The sequence below is a fragment of the Pan troglodytes genome, chromosome 11 (genome assembly GCF_028858775.2).
Source record: "Pan troglodytes isolate AG18354 chromosome 11, NHGRI_mPanTro3-v2.0_pri, whole genome shotgun sequence".
Classification (NCBI taxonomy): Eukaryota; Metazoa; Chordata; class Mammalia; order Primates; family Hominidae; genus Pan; species Pan troglodytes.
This window is the reverse complement of record NC_072409.2, coordinates 66,159,133-66,177,396: the sequence shown is the minus strand read 5'-3', so window position 1 is coordinate 66,177,396 and position 18,264 is coordinate 66,159,133. Positions and strand designations below refer to the sequence as shown.

General features: G+C 35.5%; 1 pseudogene; it reads right to left on the bottom strand.

Moving 5' to 3' along the window:
* Positions 1–3,861: 3,861 nt before the first annotated feature.
* On the bottom strand, positions 3,862–3,971 carry LOC112204494 (small nucleolar RNA U13; annotated as a pseudogene).
* Positions 3,972–18,264: the final 14,293 nt, after the last annotated feature.

The window sequence follows — 18,264 nt, the reverse complement described above, 5'->3', positions numbered from 1 at the left end:
TTGGATTCTTCAAGAAATTTGTTCTTGTTTCTTCTAAGTTGTCAAATTTGTTGGCACCAAGTTGTTTATAATAGTCTCTTCATTAAAACATTTTTTAAGTTTCTGCAGTGATAATTCTATCTCTACTCTAATCCCTGGCAACCACTGATCTTTTTATTGTTTCCATAATTTTGTCTTTTCCAGAATGCCATATATTTGGAATCATACAATATGTAGCTTATTAAGATTGGTGCTTAGTAATTAATATGCAATTAAGTTTCTTTCATGATTTTTCTTGACTTGATAGCTCATTTCTTTTTAGTTCTGAATAATATTCTATTGTCTAAATGTACCACAGTTTATTTATTCATTTACATACTGAAGGACAACTTAGTTGTTCAGGTTTTAATAATTATAAATAAAACTGCTATAAATGTCTCAGTACAGGCTTTTATGGACATAAGTTTTCAGCTGCTTTAGGAAAATAACAAGAAACATTATTGCTTCACCATATAGCAACAGTTTGTTTAGTTTTGTAAGAAACTGCCAAACTGTCTTCCAAAGTGGCTGTGCCATTTCACAGTCCCACCAGCAATAAATGAGTGTTCCTCTTTATTCACAACCTCACCACAATTTGGTGGTGTTAGTGTTCTGGATTTTGGCCGTTCTAATCAGTGTGTAGTAGTATCTCACTGTTGTTTTAATTTTCATTTCCCTGATGACATAATGCAAAACATCTTTTCATATGCTTATTTTACATCTGTATGTCTTCTTTGGGGAGGTATCTGTTGAGGTCCTTGGTCCATTTTTTAATTGAGTTGTTTGTTTTCTTATTGTTAGGTCTTAAAAGTTCTTTGCATATTTTGGATAACAGTTCTTTATCAGATATTTTCTCCCAGTTCATAATTTGTCTTTTCATTCTCTTGAAAGTGTCTTTTGTAGAGCAGGGATTTTTCATTTTAATCACGTTCAGCTTATCAATTATTTCTTTCATAGATAGTGTCTTTGGTGTCATATGTAAAAAGCCTTTGCCCACCCCAAAGTTATCTGGATTTTCTTCCATGTTATCTCCTAGGGGTTTTATAGTTTTGTGTTTTACATTTAGGTCTGGGATCCAATTGAGTTAATTTTTAGGAAGTGTGTAAAGTCTGTGCCTAGACTGTTCCCTCCTCTCCCCTGCCCTCCCCTCCCCTTTCCTCACCTCTTTCCTTTCCTTCTCTCATGTGCCCATCTATTACAGCACCATTTGCTGAAAGAATTTTTTTTCTCCGTTACATTTTCTTTGCTTTTTTGTCAAAGATAAGTTGAATGCATTTACATGGGTCTATTTCTGGGCTCTCTATTCAGTTCCATTGACCTTTTCTTTTGCCAATACCACACTCTCTTGATTATTGTAACTTTATATAATAATAAGTCTTGAAGGCAGGTAGTACTAGTTATCCAACTCTGCTCTTCTCCTTCAATGCTGTGTTGGCTATTCTGGATTTTTTTCCTTTCCATGTAAACTTTACAGTTTGTTTACATGTACAAATTAATGTGCTGGGATATTCATTAAGATTGCATTGAACCTATACATCGAGTTGACAAGTATTGACATCTGGACGATATCGGCCTTCCTATTCATGAATATGAAATATCTCTCCATTTAATTAGTTCTTCTTGGACTTTTTTCATCAAATTTTTTAGTTTCTCATGTAGATTTTGTACATACTGTCATAGATTTATATCTAAGTATTTAACTTCGGGGGTGCTAATGTAAATATTATTGTGCTTTTAATTTCAAATTTCACTTATTCATTACTGGTATGTAGAAAAGTGATTGACTTTTGTATATTAACTTTATATCCTGCAAACTTGCTATAATCACTTATCAGTTCCAAGAGAGTTTTGAATTAATTTTTAATTTTCCAAATAAATAATCATGTCTTCTGTAAACAGAGACAGTTTTATTTCTTCCTTCCCCATCTGCATACATTTTATTTCCTTTTTTTTCTTATTGTATCAGCTAGAACTTCTAGTACGATATTGAAAAGGAGTGTGAGAGGAGACATCCTTGCCTTGTTGCTGGTCTTACTGAAAAAGCTTGAAGTTTCTTATAATTAAGTATAATGTTAGCTGTATGTTTTCTAAGTGTTTTTAATCAAGTTATGGAAGTTCCCCGTTATTCCTAGTTTGCTGAAAATTTTTATCATCAGTAATAGATGTTAGATTTTGATAAATGCTTTTTCTGCATCTATTGATATAATCACATATTTTTTTCTTCTTTAGCCTATTGATACAATGGCTTACATTAACTGATTTTCAAATGTTTTACCAGGCTTGCATACCTGGAATAAATCCCACTTGGTAGTGGTTTATAATTTTTAAAATACATCTTTGGATTCTACTTGATAATATTTTGTTGAGAATCTTTGCATTTATTTTCATGAGAGATATTGGTGTGTAGTTTTATTTTGATGTCTTTTTCTTTTTTGTTGTTATTAGGGCAATGTTGGCCTCATAGAATGGGTTAGAAAGTATTCCTTCTTCTTCTATCTTCTGAAGGAGATTGTAGATTGGTATAATTTCTCCTTTAAAGGTTTGGTAGAATTTACCAGTGAACCCATCTAGACCCAGTGGTCTCTGTTTTGAAAGATTATTAATTATTGATTTAATTTCTTTAATAGATATATGTCTATTCAGATCATCTATTTCTTCTCGTGTGAGTTTTGGCAGATTTTGTCTATCAAGGAATTGTTGCATTTCATCTAATAGGTTATCAAATTTGTGGGCATACAGTTGTTCATAATATTCTTTTATTTTCCTTTCAATGTCATGGAATCCATAGTGATAGTCTCTCTTTTCTTTCTCTTAATCTGTATCCTCTCTCTTTTTTTCTTAGTTAGCCTGGATAGAGGCTTATTAATTTTATTGATATTTTCAATAAACCAGGTTTTGGTCCTGTTGGCTTTCTCTATTAATTTTCTATTTATAATTTTATTAATTTCTGTTCTAAGTTTTAGCATTTCTTTTTTATGCTTACTTTGAATTTAATTTGCTCTTTTCTTTATAGTTTCCTAAGGTAAAAGCATAGAGTACTGATGTTAGATCGTTCTTCTTTTCTAGTATATATGTTTGATGCTATAACTTTCCCTCTAAGCACTATTTTCACTGCATCTCAGAAATGTTTAATAAGTTTTGTTTTCATTTTCATTCAGCTTAAAAATTTAAAAAATGTATCTTAAAATTTCTTCTTTGACTCATGTATTATTTATACATGTATTATTTAATCTCCAAGTATTTGGGGGGATTTTCCAGCTGTCTTTCTGGAAAAAAAAAGAAATTTATTTCTAGTTTATTTCTCTTGTGGTCTGAGAGCAGACACTGTATAATTTCTATTATTTTAAATTTGTTAAAGTGTGTTTTATGGCTAAAAATTTGGTCTATCTTGGTAAATGTTTCATGTAAACTTGAGGAAAATGTGTAACTGGCTGTTGTGGGATGAAGAAGTCTATAGATGTAAGTTATATCCAGTTGATTAACATCTAGTTGTTGAATTCAGCTACGACCTTAGTAGTACTTTACCTGCTTGATCTATTCATTTTTAACAGAGTCATGTTGAAGTCTCTAAACGTAATAGTGAATTAATCTATTTCTCTTTGAAATCTATCAGTTTTTGACCCATGTATTTTCATGTTCTGTTGTTGGATGTATATTCATTAAGGATTGTTACATTATCTTACAGAATTAACCCCCTATATTACTATGCAATACCCCATTTATTCCTGATAATTTTACTTGCTATAAAATTGGCTGTGCCTCAAATTAATATGGCTACTGTCCCTTTCTTTTTATTAGTGTTAGCATGGTATATCTTTCTCAAATCCTTTACTTTTTTTTCCACATCAAGCAGGTATGATAGTATGCCAACATTGCAAAAAGGTTTGAGAGAAGTGCATCTCACACATGAGTGTAAAAAACCCAGTCATCACGCTTATGAACCCCAAAAGGATTAAACCTTTTACTTTTATTCTATGTGTCTCGTGGGCAACATACATTTGGCTCTTGTTTTTTGATCCACTCTGGCATTCTCTTTTGATTGGTGCATCTAGACCAGTGATTATTGATATAGTTGGATTAATATCTACTATATTTGTTACTGTTTGCTATTTGCTATCCTTGTTTTTTGTTCCTATTTTTGTCTTCTACTCTTTCTGCCTTTTGTGGTTTTCAGTAAGCATTTTATATGATTATTTTTTCTCTATTTTTTTTTTTTTTTTAATTTTTGAGACGGGATCTAGCTCTGTCACCCAGGATGGAGTGCAGTGGTATGATCTGGCTCACCGTAGCCTTGAACTTCTGGTTCAAACAATATTCTCACCTCAGCCTCCTGAGTAACTGGAACTACAAGTGTGCACCATCATGCTCAGCTAATTTTAAAATTTTTTTTGTTGAGACAGGGTTTTGCCAGGGTTGCCCAAGCTGGTCTCGAACTTCTGGGCTCAAGCAATCCACCCACCTAGGCCTCTGAAAGTGCTGGGACTACAGGCATGAGCCACCATGCTTGACCTTCTCTCCTTTTTTTAACATATCAGTTACACTTCTGTTTTCTCACCTTTTTAATGTCTGCCCTTGAGTTTGCAATATAAATTTACTACTAATTCAAATATATTTTCAAATAACACTACACTACTTTAAGGGCAATGTACTTACCTACAGTAATGAAATCATCCTCATTACCCCCCTCACCCCTGGTATCATTGCTGTCATTCATTTCACTTACACATAAACAAATATAATCATAAGCGTATATAAGTAAGAACATGTAATCAAATACATTGTTGCTCTTATTATTTTAAATAAACTGTTATCAGTTAACTCAATTAAGAATAAAAAAGTTACTTTATCTTCACATGTTCCTTCTTTGATGCTCTTCCTGTCTTCATGACTATTCAAGCTTCTGACATATATACTTTTATTTCTCTCTACAGAACTTCTTTTTAACATTTCTTGTAAGGCAGATTTACTAGCAAAAAATTTCCTCAATTCTTGTTTGTCTAAGAAAGTCTTATTTCTTCACTTTGAAAGATAATCTTATGAAATACAGAATTCTAAGATGTTGCTTTTTTTCTCTCAACACTTTAAATATATTTCACCCCACTGTCTTCTTGCTTGCATGATTTCTGAAGAGAAGTGGGATGTAATTTTCATCTTTGCTCCTTTATAGATAAAGCGGGGTTTCCCCCCTCTGGTTTCTATCAGGATTTTTTCTTTATCTTTGATTTTCTGTAGTTTGAATATGATATAACTAGGTGTGGGATTTTTTGTGTTTGTTGTTTTGTTTTGCATTTATCTTCTTTGCAGTTCTATGATCTTCCTGGATCTGTGGTTTGATGTCTGGCATTAATTTGGAAGAAGTGTCAGTCATTATTGTTTCAAATACTTCTATTCTTGTCTCTCTTCTTTCTCCTTCTGGTATTTTCATTACACATATGTCACACCTTTTATAGTTGTCCCACACTCCATGGATATGCCGTTCTGTGTTTTAAGTAAAAGAGAGAGGATCTCTGCTTTTCAGTTTTGGAAGTTTCTATCAAGGTAACTGCAAGCTCAGAGATTCTGTCCTCAACCATGTCCAGTCTACTAAATAAGCCCATCAAAGGCATTCTTCACTTCTGTTACAATGCTTTTGAACCATAGCATTTCTTTCCAATTTTTTCTTAAAATATCTATCTCTCTGCTCACATTGCCTATCCCTTCTTGCATGCTATCTACTTTATCCATTGGAGCCCTTAGCATATTAATTACAGTTGTTTTAAATTCCAAGTCTGGCCAACAGCAAACAGAGATTGAACAAGTGAAAACACAACAAAGAAAAGTCCAGCACCCGATGGCTTCACAGCTGAATCCTACCAACTTTTCTAAAAAATAGAGCTAGAGAGGATACTTTGAAACACATTTTAGAAGGCTAACATCACCTTGATACCTAAGCCAGACAAAGGTGTCATAAGAAAACTACAGGCCAATTTCTCTGATGAATATTGGTGCAAATATCCTCAATGAAATATTAGTAAACCAAACCCAACAACACATCAAAAAGATTTTACATCATGACCAAGTAGTATTTATCTCTGGCATGCAAGGCCAGTTTAACATTGGCAAATTAATCAATATACTACATCACATTAAAAGAATGAATGATAAAAGACACATGATCATCTCAATTGATGTGGAAAAAGCATTCAGCAAAGTCTAATGTTCTTTTTTGATTAAAACTCTTAACAGTTTAGATATAGAAGAAAAGTTTCTCAACACGATAAAGGCCATTTATGAAAAACCTACAGCTCACATTATAATCAATGGGGAAAAAATGAAAGCCTTTTCACTAAGTCTGGTCCAAGACAAGGATGTTCACTCTCACTTTTATTCAACATAGTATTGGAAGTACTAGCAAGAACAATCAGACAAGAAAAATAAATAAAAGGTATTCAAATAAGAAAGAAAAAAGTAAAATTACCTCTACTGCAGATGACATAATCTTATATATATTAAAAACCCCAAAGATCCCATGAAAAACTGTTAGAACTAAAAAATAAATTCAGTAAAGTTGTAAGATACAAAATCAACATAAAAACGAGTAACATTTTTATATGCACATAATGACCTAACCAAAAGAGAAGTCAAGAAATAGTACCATTTATAATTGCATCAAAAAATACCTAGGAATAAGTTTAATAAAAAAGGTGAAAGAAATATACAATGAAAACTATAGAACACTGGTAAAATGAATTGAAAAAGACACACATAAATAAACGGAAAAATAACTTGTGCTCATAGATTGGAAGAGTCAATATTGTTAAAATGTCCATACTGCCCAAAGCAATATTCAGATTCAACACAATCCCTATCAAATCCCAATGGCATTCTTCACAGGAATAGAAAAAATTTGTTTTAATGCTATGGAGCCATAAAAGACCCAGAATAGCCAAAATAATTTTGAGAAATAAAACGTGTGAGGCATCACATTTCTTGATTTTAAATTATATTACAAAGTTATGGTAATCAAAACAGTATGTTACTGGCATAGAAACAGACACATAGACCAATGGGACAGAAGAGAGAGCCCAGAAGTAAATTTAAACATATATAGTCAACTCATTTTTGACAAGGGCACTAAGAAGACACAATTGAGAAAGAATATTCTCTTCAATAAATGGTGTTAGGGGACGGATGCAGTGGCTCAGGCCTGTAATCTCAGCACTTAGGGAGGTTTAAGCAGGAAGATTGCTTGAGGCCAGTAGTTTGAGACCAGGCTGGGCAATTAAGTGAGAGCCCATCTCTACAAAAATTTAAAAAAGTTTAGCTGGGCATGGTGGTGTGTTCCTGTAGTCTCAGCAACTTGGGAGGCTAAGACAGGAGAATCTCTTGAGCCCAGGAGTTTGTGGTTGCAGTGAGCTATGATCACACCACTGCACTCCAGCATGGGTGAGAGAGTGAGCTCTTGTCTCTAAATAAATAAATAAATAAATAAATAAATAAATAAATAAAGCTGGGAATACTGGATTTTCACTTGCAAATGAATGGAACGGAACCATTCGTTATCTGACACCATACACAAAAATTGCTGAAAATGGATAAAATATCTAAACATATGACCAAAAACTAAAAAAGTCTTAGAAGAGAACATAGGGGAAAAGCTCCTGGACATTGGCCTTGGAAATGTCTTTTTTCTTTTTTGGATATCTCACTAAAACTCAGGCCAGAAAAGCAAAAATTCACCAGTTTTGAGGTACCAGGTTTTTTTTTTTTGTTTCCAACCAAAGTTTTTGCAAAATACAATACAAATCTATTTTTATATCATGTCACTATCAACTTGCTACAAACGTTTATAAATGCCTAATCTTAATTTCTAATCTCATTGGAAAGTGTAAGAACTAATATCCACTACAGTTGCTTACTGTAGAAACTGGCTTCCTAAACACATGTAGTATAGGCTTTATTTCCTCCCTGCCTCACTTTTCCACTTCCCTACTGGTATTTTCTAGGATCACCTCCCAAATAAACTACTTACTCTCAAATGCTTGCTTCCACTCTGTTTCTAGGAAAATGTAAACTGAAACATTAGAAAATCCAGCTAAAGTATCAAATATAACACTAACAGGAGTGGTTAGTACTGAGTCAATAAATAAATTAGAATGTTCTCTTTTACTCAATGAAAATGAAACACATAAGCTCTAGATGTTAAACCACTGACTACAATCTTTGAAGTTTAAAAAGAAAGAAACTAAAAACAAACGTCAGACCCATAATTTATTCCAAAGTGGGGGGAAACCTGATCTCAGGATCCTGATTATATGCTACTACCATCCATCTGGTGAAGGGTTGCCATTTTCTTTGTGAGTCATGTGATTTAATGATTTCTTTTCTAATATCACAGTAGGCCATCAAAACAATAACTATTTTTTTCCTTTGGCTTAAATAGGGGCTTCTAATTGAACATGAAATGTTTCTACATCAGTTAACATAAACAGTCTCTTCCTTTTTGTCCTAAAATGCCCTTTCTTATCCTGGTGCTTAACTATAATCCTTCAATTTTTAAAAAAAGAATGAGCCTAAGCTCCAGAGTGCAAAAATATCATCTAGTTTAGCTTGGAGTTTTTAAAGGAAGTGTACCCCGGATGAGTTATTGGTATACTGAAATTCTTCTTTTTAGTAATAATGTATATTACATAGAGAAATTCAGAAAGATTTTAGCATCATGTAATGGGAAGTATATGACTTTTGAGTTTTAATCCTGACTGCTCTGGCTTGAATTCTGATTTTGTCAGTTACCAAATATGTGATGTGTAAGTTTCTGTAATGGATTTAATGATTCTAAGTATTTCCTAGGGCTGCTGAGATGTTAATGAAATTACGATCTATTTGAAAATATCTGGCACAATTGAAGAGATAAATCAAAAATTATTTTAATGTCGAGTTTTACGCTGATTTCAACAGTTGGGAAGAAGAACATAGAAAAGGAGAAATTATATTGAGGAGTAAAAGATAGTATTTCAGTAACGATGAGAATGATTTAGTGCTGGTGTTGTTTATTATTGTTCTACCATACCAACCTTAACAGTCCCCCTTCCTTCTTCTTCTTCAACCAAAGGAACTTGCTTAGATGGAATGTGGTATATTAATCAGGAACCTCTCTGGCTTTCTTTGATTGTGCTCTGTGGAATAAAATGAAGCTCAAAAAATGAAAGAAAAAAATCAAAATAATGTCTCCTGCATATGAGGCCACAGGACACTCAATGTAGCCATATCATAAATCATCAACAAGAAATACCAGTGAAGATCTATATCTCTACGACAGCTTGGCTTGTTAAAAATATCTAATGCCACCATTATAGCAACTCTTTAGTTCCTCTTTTCCTTTGTTCAGTGGTAATTGTCCTTCTGCCAAACCATTCATCTCTCCCAGAGTTGTCTCCTGACTAGGAGATGTGTACAACTGGCTCTGAGTTATGGATTCTCAGCCTGGAAAACCCTTCATTGCAGTTCAGCAGTGTTTAAAGTTAAAGTGAAGAGCAACCAAAAGCATAGAAGAAAATAAATGGCCCCTAGAAAAGTCGGTTGAATAAAAAATGGATGTTGATGAAAATATTTTCACTTCCTCCTGTGTTTGATAAAGAATAAATAATGAAAGGACTAGTTTTAGAGAATACTCATAAAAATATGACAACAGTAATGAAAAGGCCATGAGCTTGACAATTTTTTTTGTTTTAAAATGTTAATATCTTTTTTTATTATTATACTGTAAGTTCTAGGGTACATGTGCACAACGTGCAGGTTTGTTACATAGGTATACATGTGCCACGTTGGTGTGCTGCACCCATCAACTCATCATTTACATTAGGTATTTCTCCTAATGCTATCCCTCTCCTAGCCCCACACCACCCAACAGGCCCCGGTGTGTGGTGTTCCCTGCCCTGTGTCCAAGTGTTCTCATTGTTCAATTCCCACCTATGAGTGAGAACAGAGCATGACAATTTTAAGAGCTCAAATGTAGTTTATCGCAGCCTTCTGCAATCATAAATAGGTCACAACGGAACCTTCATAATATAGTTTAAAGCCAATGAATTAACATGATTATGTTTTCAGTTTTACCAGCTAAAATCAGTGTCCTAAAAAACAATATACAAGCTACAAAAATGGTCAGTATTTGATACACCCACTAGGACTACTCATAGCTGGGAGGCTGTACTGAAACTTTAAATGTTTTAGTCCTTCTCAAGTTGGCAGTTAAATCTCCCACTGGAGATCTGTTTATGCACAAAAGAGATTAAGAGATTTAGCTCAGAATTTGAGGGGGAAAAATAGAACAAAATGCAAAGGCTCAGCCCAAAGGAATACTATGAGTGAATAAAAATAAAACAAGTAGCATTAATATTCTGATTTTCCTTCCTATACTACTTATGGATCCCTTAGAAATAGAATACACAAAGAAACATTCTGATAACATGAAGAATTTGATGTTAGCTTACAAAAGGAAAAAAATAAAAAAGCAGAGAACAGGAAGCATTACACGAGGATTAGGGGCAGTAGGTATAATAAATATCTTCCCTGATGAGGTGTGCAATCAAGCCTTTTTCTCGATTTGTAACTCCAAAAGCAAGATGGATTTTCTGACTCTCATTCACAGCAGTTTGTGATACAAAGATAAAACTCAACTTTTCAGGGACTAGAACACGTGCAGTTTAACTAAAGCTACCACTTTGTCTTCCACAGGACCGAGGCGGCATCAATAGAAAGCAAAGCAATACTCTGTGGATCCGAAGCATTCAAGTTCTGTTTAAAATTCATATAGCAGCTCTTGAATTCTTGACCATTTAAGTGGTCCCATTCAAATTCTCTTTTCCTGTCTGGTTGAATCCACTTAAACTGATAGCCAGTGCAGTTAATCATCTCAAGTCAGTACCTGCACTCTTAAAGGGGCGTGACCCAACATGATTTAATGCTTCCTCTTGGCCTCATCTCTTCTTTCTTTAACGGTCACTCCTGGCCTGGTAGTTGGAAGTCCAGAGAGAATCCCTTCTGTCCCTTGAGGACAATAACAGCACTGAGCCTTGTTAACAGCAGCTTGCAATCAGTCATTCCCAGTCTGCTCTGGAATACTGGGGGACCAAATTCAACCAACCAAAAACTAGAAAGCCCTGCTTGGGTGGCAGGTGTGAAAGTTAGCTCTTCAATTTTGCACATCACTGAATTCTCTTTAATACAAATGAAGAGTAACAAATGCATTAATTTCATGCCACAAGTTTGAATTTGCTTTCTGGTGCTGACAATGCAGCGGTTTCCAACACCATATACAATCTCTTATCTTACAGGCTATATTTTTTTAGCATATCTTAGATACAGTGACATTTACACAGAGGTAAGACTTTAGAGAGGTTCAATTCATGCAGGTAGGAAACAAAGCCCATGCTTGAGCGGTTTGCTTTTTAACTCATAGTCCACAGTTATTCCTGGAGCCTCTGCTCAGTTCTCAACTGAGATCTGCAAAACTGTTGATGCTTTTGCCTGCCGGATGTGTCCTTTTTACTTCCAACAGGAATTCGTTGTTAACAGTCCTGGGAACATGAAGCCAGACCCCATAGACCTTTTCTCTAGTTTCTTTTGTCACATACTGCTCTATAATTCGGAGAATCTGGTCATGTGCAGCACATTTAGCCAGGGCAGATGCTTCTTGCCAGAATTCCCAAGGTTAAGATTTAAGAAGATTTGGTTCAGCCCCTTAACATTTATCTCCTCATATTTAGTCACTGAGTTTGGCAGAAACATCTTTTCCAAGTGTTCAAAGGAAAAATAAAGATACAGCTGAAAGCTCAATGCTTCCAATACTAATCATTCATTCATTTTACCTCTTGTAAACTTCTACACCCAAAGTGCTAAACTAGATACTCTGATAATTAAAATAAAGACACACCAACCTTTGTCATAGACAAGTGAAATAAATGATTGAGGGGATGACAATAGGGACAACAAACCATCCTACATGAAAAAAATGCCAAGACAGTAGAAGATTGTGGCTTCAAATGATTAACAGTTAGAGAAAGACTGAGGTCTCCGTGACTAGTCAAGAGACACTTATGAGAAAAGGTGAGACTGCGAGTAGGGAGGATTTTTCAGTTGGCGGTGCTTAGAGAAAAGAATGAAGTCCTGGTGACCATTAAGAGTTTTGGACTTGGATAAATCCGGGTCAAGTTCTGGCTAAGCCACATCCTAGTTGTCATTTTAAATAAATTGCTCAACCTCCCTAAGCTTTAGTTTCTTAATCTGTAAAATGAAAATCATAGTATAAATTGTATAGTATTGGTATGAGAAATAAAAGATGAAGCATAAATGTTAGCCAGTGTTATATAAGTGCTAGCTAAAGATGCAAGAGCAGGGATGCATGAGACCTAAACAAAAGCCATTTGTCAGCCTGATGGGGTCAGAGACAACAATGCTGAGAGGTGATCTTGAAAATTTACGTCAAGGCCAATTAAAAGTGAGCCTCAGATATCCAGCCAAGGAATTTATATTTGGATATAGGAACTCATGAGGAGTTATAATTATGTGGGAAATATGATAAAATAAATGTTTTTGAAGTCAGGCTAGAGGGATGAAAAATGGTAGCCAAACTTTTTGACACCTTACTCTGTGCCAGGCACTGTATTAAGTGCTATAAGTGCTATCTGATTTAATGATGCTACAGAGGAAGATCAGAGAATGGCTGAATCATTACGGAAAGCTAAGGGGCAATGGGAGGAATATAGCAGTAAGGGGGTGAGAAGCTCAATAGGCATGATGGCTATAGAGGAAGAGAGATGGAGAAATATGGTAGATACCTGGAATGGGGACAGATGAGAGAGAAGGGTCTTATGTGGCTGATACCCTAAAGCTAGAGAACATGATTCCTTAATTGAAATGAAAGCAATAGAAAGCAGATGTTGTGCCTAAGAGAACCTCCTGCTGACTCTCCTTTTTTTTTCTGTCTTGGTTTAGTTCTTCAGCCTCCTCTACTCCAGCTTTTCACTTGTCTTTTTTTGTGTCGTTCGAAAGGATTCAGTTGAGTCCCTTGCATTTTTTTTTTTTTTTTTGACAATGTGCATGTCCCAAGGCCCACTGCTTTCTTTTTTTCTTTTAGTTGTTGGTTTCCACCACTCATCCTCCAAAGTGATGTAATTGATCTTTTGATTCTGGAGTTTGCACTACATCTTCAGGTCCAAGTTTTACAAAGTACGTGTGAAAAACCCCCCAAAGGCAAAAATACCTCAGAATTCACATAGGACCCACTGGGAAAACCATTAATATGATTTCTAACTTCCAAGAATAAGAATTAAAAACCGATAATACAGGTTAGAAAAAGAGTAAGAAAAAAATGTTTTTGAGCTGAGAAACGCTCTGGGCTTTTCATTCCACAAGAATCCTTTCATAGAAAAGTCATAAAGTAGTGAAAATAGAGGTTTGTTCCTGGTTACGTGGTAAGTGATAAGATGAGTCATAATTTTAATGAACATGTGGCACACCCATTAATTATCCTTGGATGTGAATGTGACCAGGTGGGTTTGCCATAGCTTGACGGTAGATAATTTCAATCACTGCTCTCCCGTCCTTGTAACTACAGTTCTCAAGAATCTAAATGACCCATACTAGATAAAATTCATTTCGTGTTTTAAAAAAACTTCACCTGCATATTTAAAACACTTAGATTTAAAGCCATACAGAGAAAATTACAGAGTACCGCTCAGTAAAATATGGGATTGAAGTATAGTAATGGAGAAAGTGGGGAGAAAAACAACTGGGAATTCAGAGCTACAGAAGTTAAAACTATCAGTGGAAACTCATGTTGTCATGGAAACCTGATGCAATTGAGGGGCCAAGAAAGCCACTGCTTAGCGATAGCACACGGAAAGGTTCAGATGCTATTCAGAACAACTGGAATTGTCTGGGCAGATGACTCTCCCAGAAATCAGTAACTGAGTTAGCGAGGCTCTAAAATTTACAAATAAGAGATCTGAATAATGAAAGTAAAGAAATGAGAATTTAGGTAGTCCCAACTAGGAAAAAAAAATAATAAATACCTTGGCACATGTAGTACTAAGTGGAAAAGAAACAGGTGAAAAAACCCACCTAGGACCAGTGATAAAAAATTAAGGATAACACATAATTTATATGGAAAAGGGAAAATGGCAAAATCAGTAAGGAACATGCTGTCACTGTAGTATTAAATACACTACAGTGTGTACATTATTAATATATTTATCTCCCCAAAAGAATGTGAGCTTCTTTAGAAAGGGACTGGACATGTTTATCTTTACAACCCGTGGGGCCAGCTTGGAGCACCCAACCAATATTTGGTGAATGGTAATAATCCTACTATTTATTTTAAAATGGACAGTGATACAGTCACAGTAGCAAGTATATAGCTTATTTCACCCAGTCCTCACCACATCACTGATACCATATCACCATTTTTCAGGGGAGGCAATTCGAATCTCAGAAAGGTTAAGTAACTTGTCAATGGTCACAGAGCTAGGAAAGAGCCAAATGGGGATTCAAACCCAGGTTTATTGACCTCAAAGCCCATGTTCTTTACAATATGCTCCAATGAATAAATAAAAAAGAAGACACTTAAAAAGTGAACTGGGGAAGTTAGGCTAATAGGTACAGTGCTGTCATCATTAGGTTTAGAATTGAAAGGGAACCTAAAGACTCTGTCGGACCCTTTATTTCATGGATGAGGAGACTGAATTTCAGGGAGGCAGGGCAGTTTGGTCTCTAAAGTCACATTTTGTGTCTTAAACATGCCAGTTCTGCTTCCAAAGAATTGCTCCCTGAGTCAGGCTCAGATACATTCTTCTAGTCTTTATGTGAAGGACTAGAAATCACGGGTTTATGAGTGAGAAGAAAAATGAGAACACGTTGAAGCCGGCCTCATACAGTCAGTACAAAGCACATTATGGAGATCTGTGCAAACACAAGACTATTTTTTACTTCTAGCAGTCTAACTCCTCATGATGACAGCATGCTTCTTTGCTGTTTTTGCTTGCTTCAATTCACTTTTAAAACCAAAGCTGATCTTTTTCTATTAAACTCTCTGATTTCCTCCTGTTCATTTAAATAGAATTTCTCTAGAAGTAAGTGTCAAAAGTGTAGTGTGTTTTCCTGAATAAACAAAAGTAAAATAACTTTCAAAAATTTAAGGCAATCCACTTGTTTCTCCAGTGAAGAAAATGATGGTGCTTTTGTTCCATTGCTAGAGATGTAGGCATCCCCTAAGAAACTTACCACTCTCCAGGGTTTTCTCATTTGTTGAGGGCTCATGAAGGTCACATTTATGAACTGATGCAGAGAGTAAAGGTGGCAGCTGACAAATCCTATCTTGGTCTCTCACTGTAACCTGCTCTCCACTACCTTCGGCATATTTTCCAACTAGAAAAAACCTATTTATAGAATTCTCCTCATGGGAAATAAAAGATTTTTAAGAAGAAAGCCTGTCCTTCAGGCTTATGGGCATCTAAATTTAATAGATTGATTAAGGTTCCATAACCTTGGGCTTTAGGGCATCCCACAGCCCTCTGCATTGCCCATGGCTAAATCAGCAGAACTGAATAACAGGATACTTACCGGGATTTTTGTGCTGATTGTTGGGGCTCTACTGTTGGTAGCTCCATTATTTACTCCCTTCCCTCACCCACTATGCTCTCCGGGGAGCTCTAAAGTCAGCTTCTAGGAGCAGAACCAGGAAGGACCCAAGAGTTTTTCCCAAAATAATGACACTAGCACTGAATAAAACTGACCTAATAGAGCTCTTTGGAGAGACAGTTTGAAAAATTTGTAAATTCCAGCCATTCCTAAAAAATGATCTTGCTACCATGCATTTCACAGCATACAACCCTCAGTGAAATGCCGTAAACCCCCATTATAAAACATCTTGCCATCGAAGGGGTTATGCCGCAGACGAGGCCACACAAGGCAATACTTGAAGTGACTTGGAGAATAAAGATTTTGGATGGATGAAAGCAGAGAAGGAGATGCTAAAAGTGAAATAGAGAAGCTTTCTAGGTAATTCTGTAAGCTCCAATATTTACTAAACATCAGCCATAGTCCAGGTACTGTGCTATGTCTGGGCTTAGTGCCAACATACATAACACAGACTCTCCCTGGGGGTGCTCAGGGCTGAAAACTAGCTCTTTTTTCTCAAATGAATTTTTGATAATGAATAAAATAGCATATATTAAGTAACTCAGAAAGTTGATAACATAAAACTTTGTTTAACAAGTACAGTCACGGGAATCTGCTTTTCTCCCTATTTATAACTCCACTTCACAGTTTTTCAAATGATATCACTTTTTAAATATCACCTTGGATATTTAAAAAGGAATTTCTGAAGTCCCAACAAATTATTCCATTCTTAAGTTATGAGTTTTATGAGAAAAATATATACAGACATACTTCCTAGATAGAGTGGGTTCAGTTCCAGACCACTGAAATAATGTGAAAATCTCACAATACAGTGAGTCACACAAGTTTCTTTGGTTTCCTGGTGCATAAAAAAGTTATGTTTACACCATGCTGTAGTCTATTAAGTGTGCAATAGTGTTATGTCTTTAAAAACCATGTACACACATTAATTTCAAAATATTGCTAAAAAGTGCTAACAGTTATCTAAGCCTCCAGTGAGTCATAATCTTTTTGCTGTAGAGGGTCTTGCCTCTATGCTGATGGTCGTTGACTGATCAGGGTGGTGGTCGCCAAAGATTAGAGAGGCTGTGGAAATTTTTTAAAATAAGACAACAATGAAATTTGCTGCATCAGTTGATTTGTCCTTTCATGAAAGATTTTTCTATAGCATGTAATGTTGTTTGACAGCATTTTACCCAATTTTAATTCTCTATCAAAATTGGAATCAAACTCCTCAAACCCTGTCACTGTTTTATCAACTAAGTTTATGTAATATTCTAAATCCTTTGTTGTAATTTCAGCAGTGTTCACAGCATCTCTACCAGGAATAGTTTCTATCTCAAGAAACCGCTTTCTTTGTTCATCCATAAAAAGCAACTCAATGTGTTTGAGTTTTCTCAGGAGATTGCAGCAATTCAGGCGCATTTTCAGGCTCCACTTGTAGTTCTAGTTCTTTTGTTATTTCTAGCATAATTTTAGTTACTTTCTCCACTAAAATCTTGAATCCCCAAAGTCATTCACGAGGGTTGGAATCAGCTTCCTCCAAACTCCTATTAATGTTGCTGTTTTCATCTCCTCCTATGAATCACAAATGATCTTAATGGCATCTAGAATAGTGAATCCTTTCAAAAAGGTTTTAAATTTACATTGCCCAGATGCACTGGAGGGATCACAGTCTATGGCAGCTATAGCCTCACAAGATACGTTCCTTAAAAAAATAAGACTTGGAAGGAGGAATTACTCCTTGACCCATGGACTGCAGATTGATGTGTTAGCAGGTGTGAAAACAATATTAATCTCCTTCTAAATCTCCATCAGGGTTCTTGAGTGACCAGATCATTGACAGTGAGCAATATTTTGAGACAAGTCTTTTTTGGGGGGCAGTACATCTCAACAGTGGGCTTAAAATATTCAGTAAACCATGCTATAAACAGATGTGCTGCCATCCAGGCTTTGTTGTTCCATTTATAGAGCACAGGCAGAGTATCTTTAGCATAATTCTTAAGGATCCTAGAATTTGGGGAATGGTAAATGAGCATTGCCTTCAACTTAAAGTCATCAGCTGCATTAGCCGCTAACAAGAGAGTCAGCCTGTCCTTTGAAGATTTGAGGCCACACACTGACTTCTCTTTTTTTACCTATGAAAGGCCCAGATGGCATCTTCTTCCAATAAAAGGCTGTTTCATATACATTGAAAATCTGTTGTTTAGTGCAGCCACATTCATCAGTGAACTTAGCCATATCTTCTGGAGAATTTTCTGTAATTTCTATTAATACATTAGCACTTCCTGCTTTACCTTGCATGTTTATGTTAAGGAGACAGCTTCTTTCTGTAAAGTTTATAAACCAACTTTTTCTAGCTTCCAACTTTTCTTCTGCAGCGTCCTCACCTCTATCAACCTTCTTATAATAGAATTGAAGAGAGTTGGTGAATTGCTGTGGATTAGGTTTTGGCTTAGGGGAATGCTGTGGCTGGTTTGATCTTCTATGCAGACCACTAAAATGTTCTCCCTATCAGCAGTAAGGCTGTTTTGCTTTCTTATCATTTGTTCACTGGAGTAGCGTTTTTAATTTCCTTCAAGAACTTTTTTT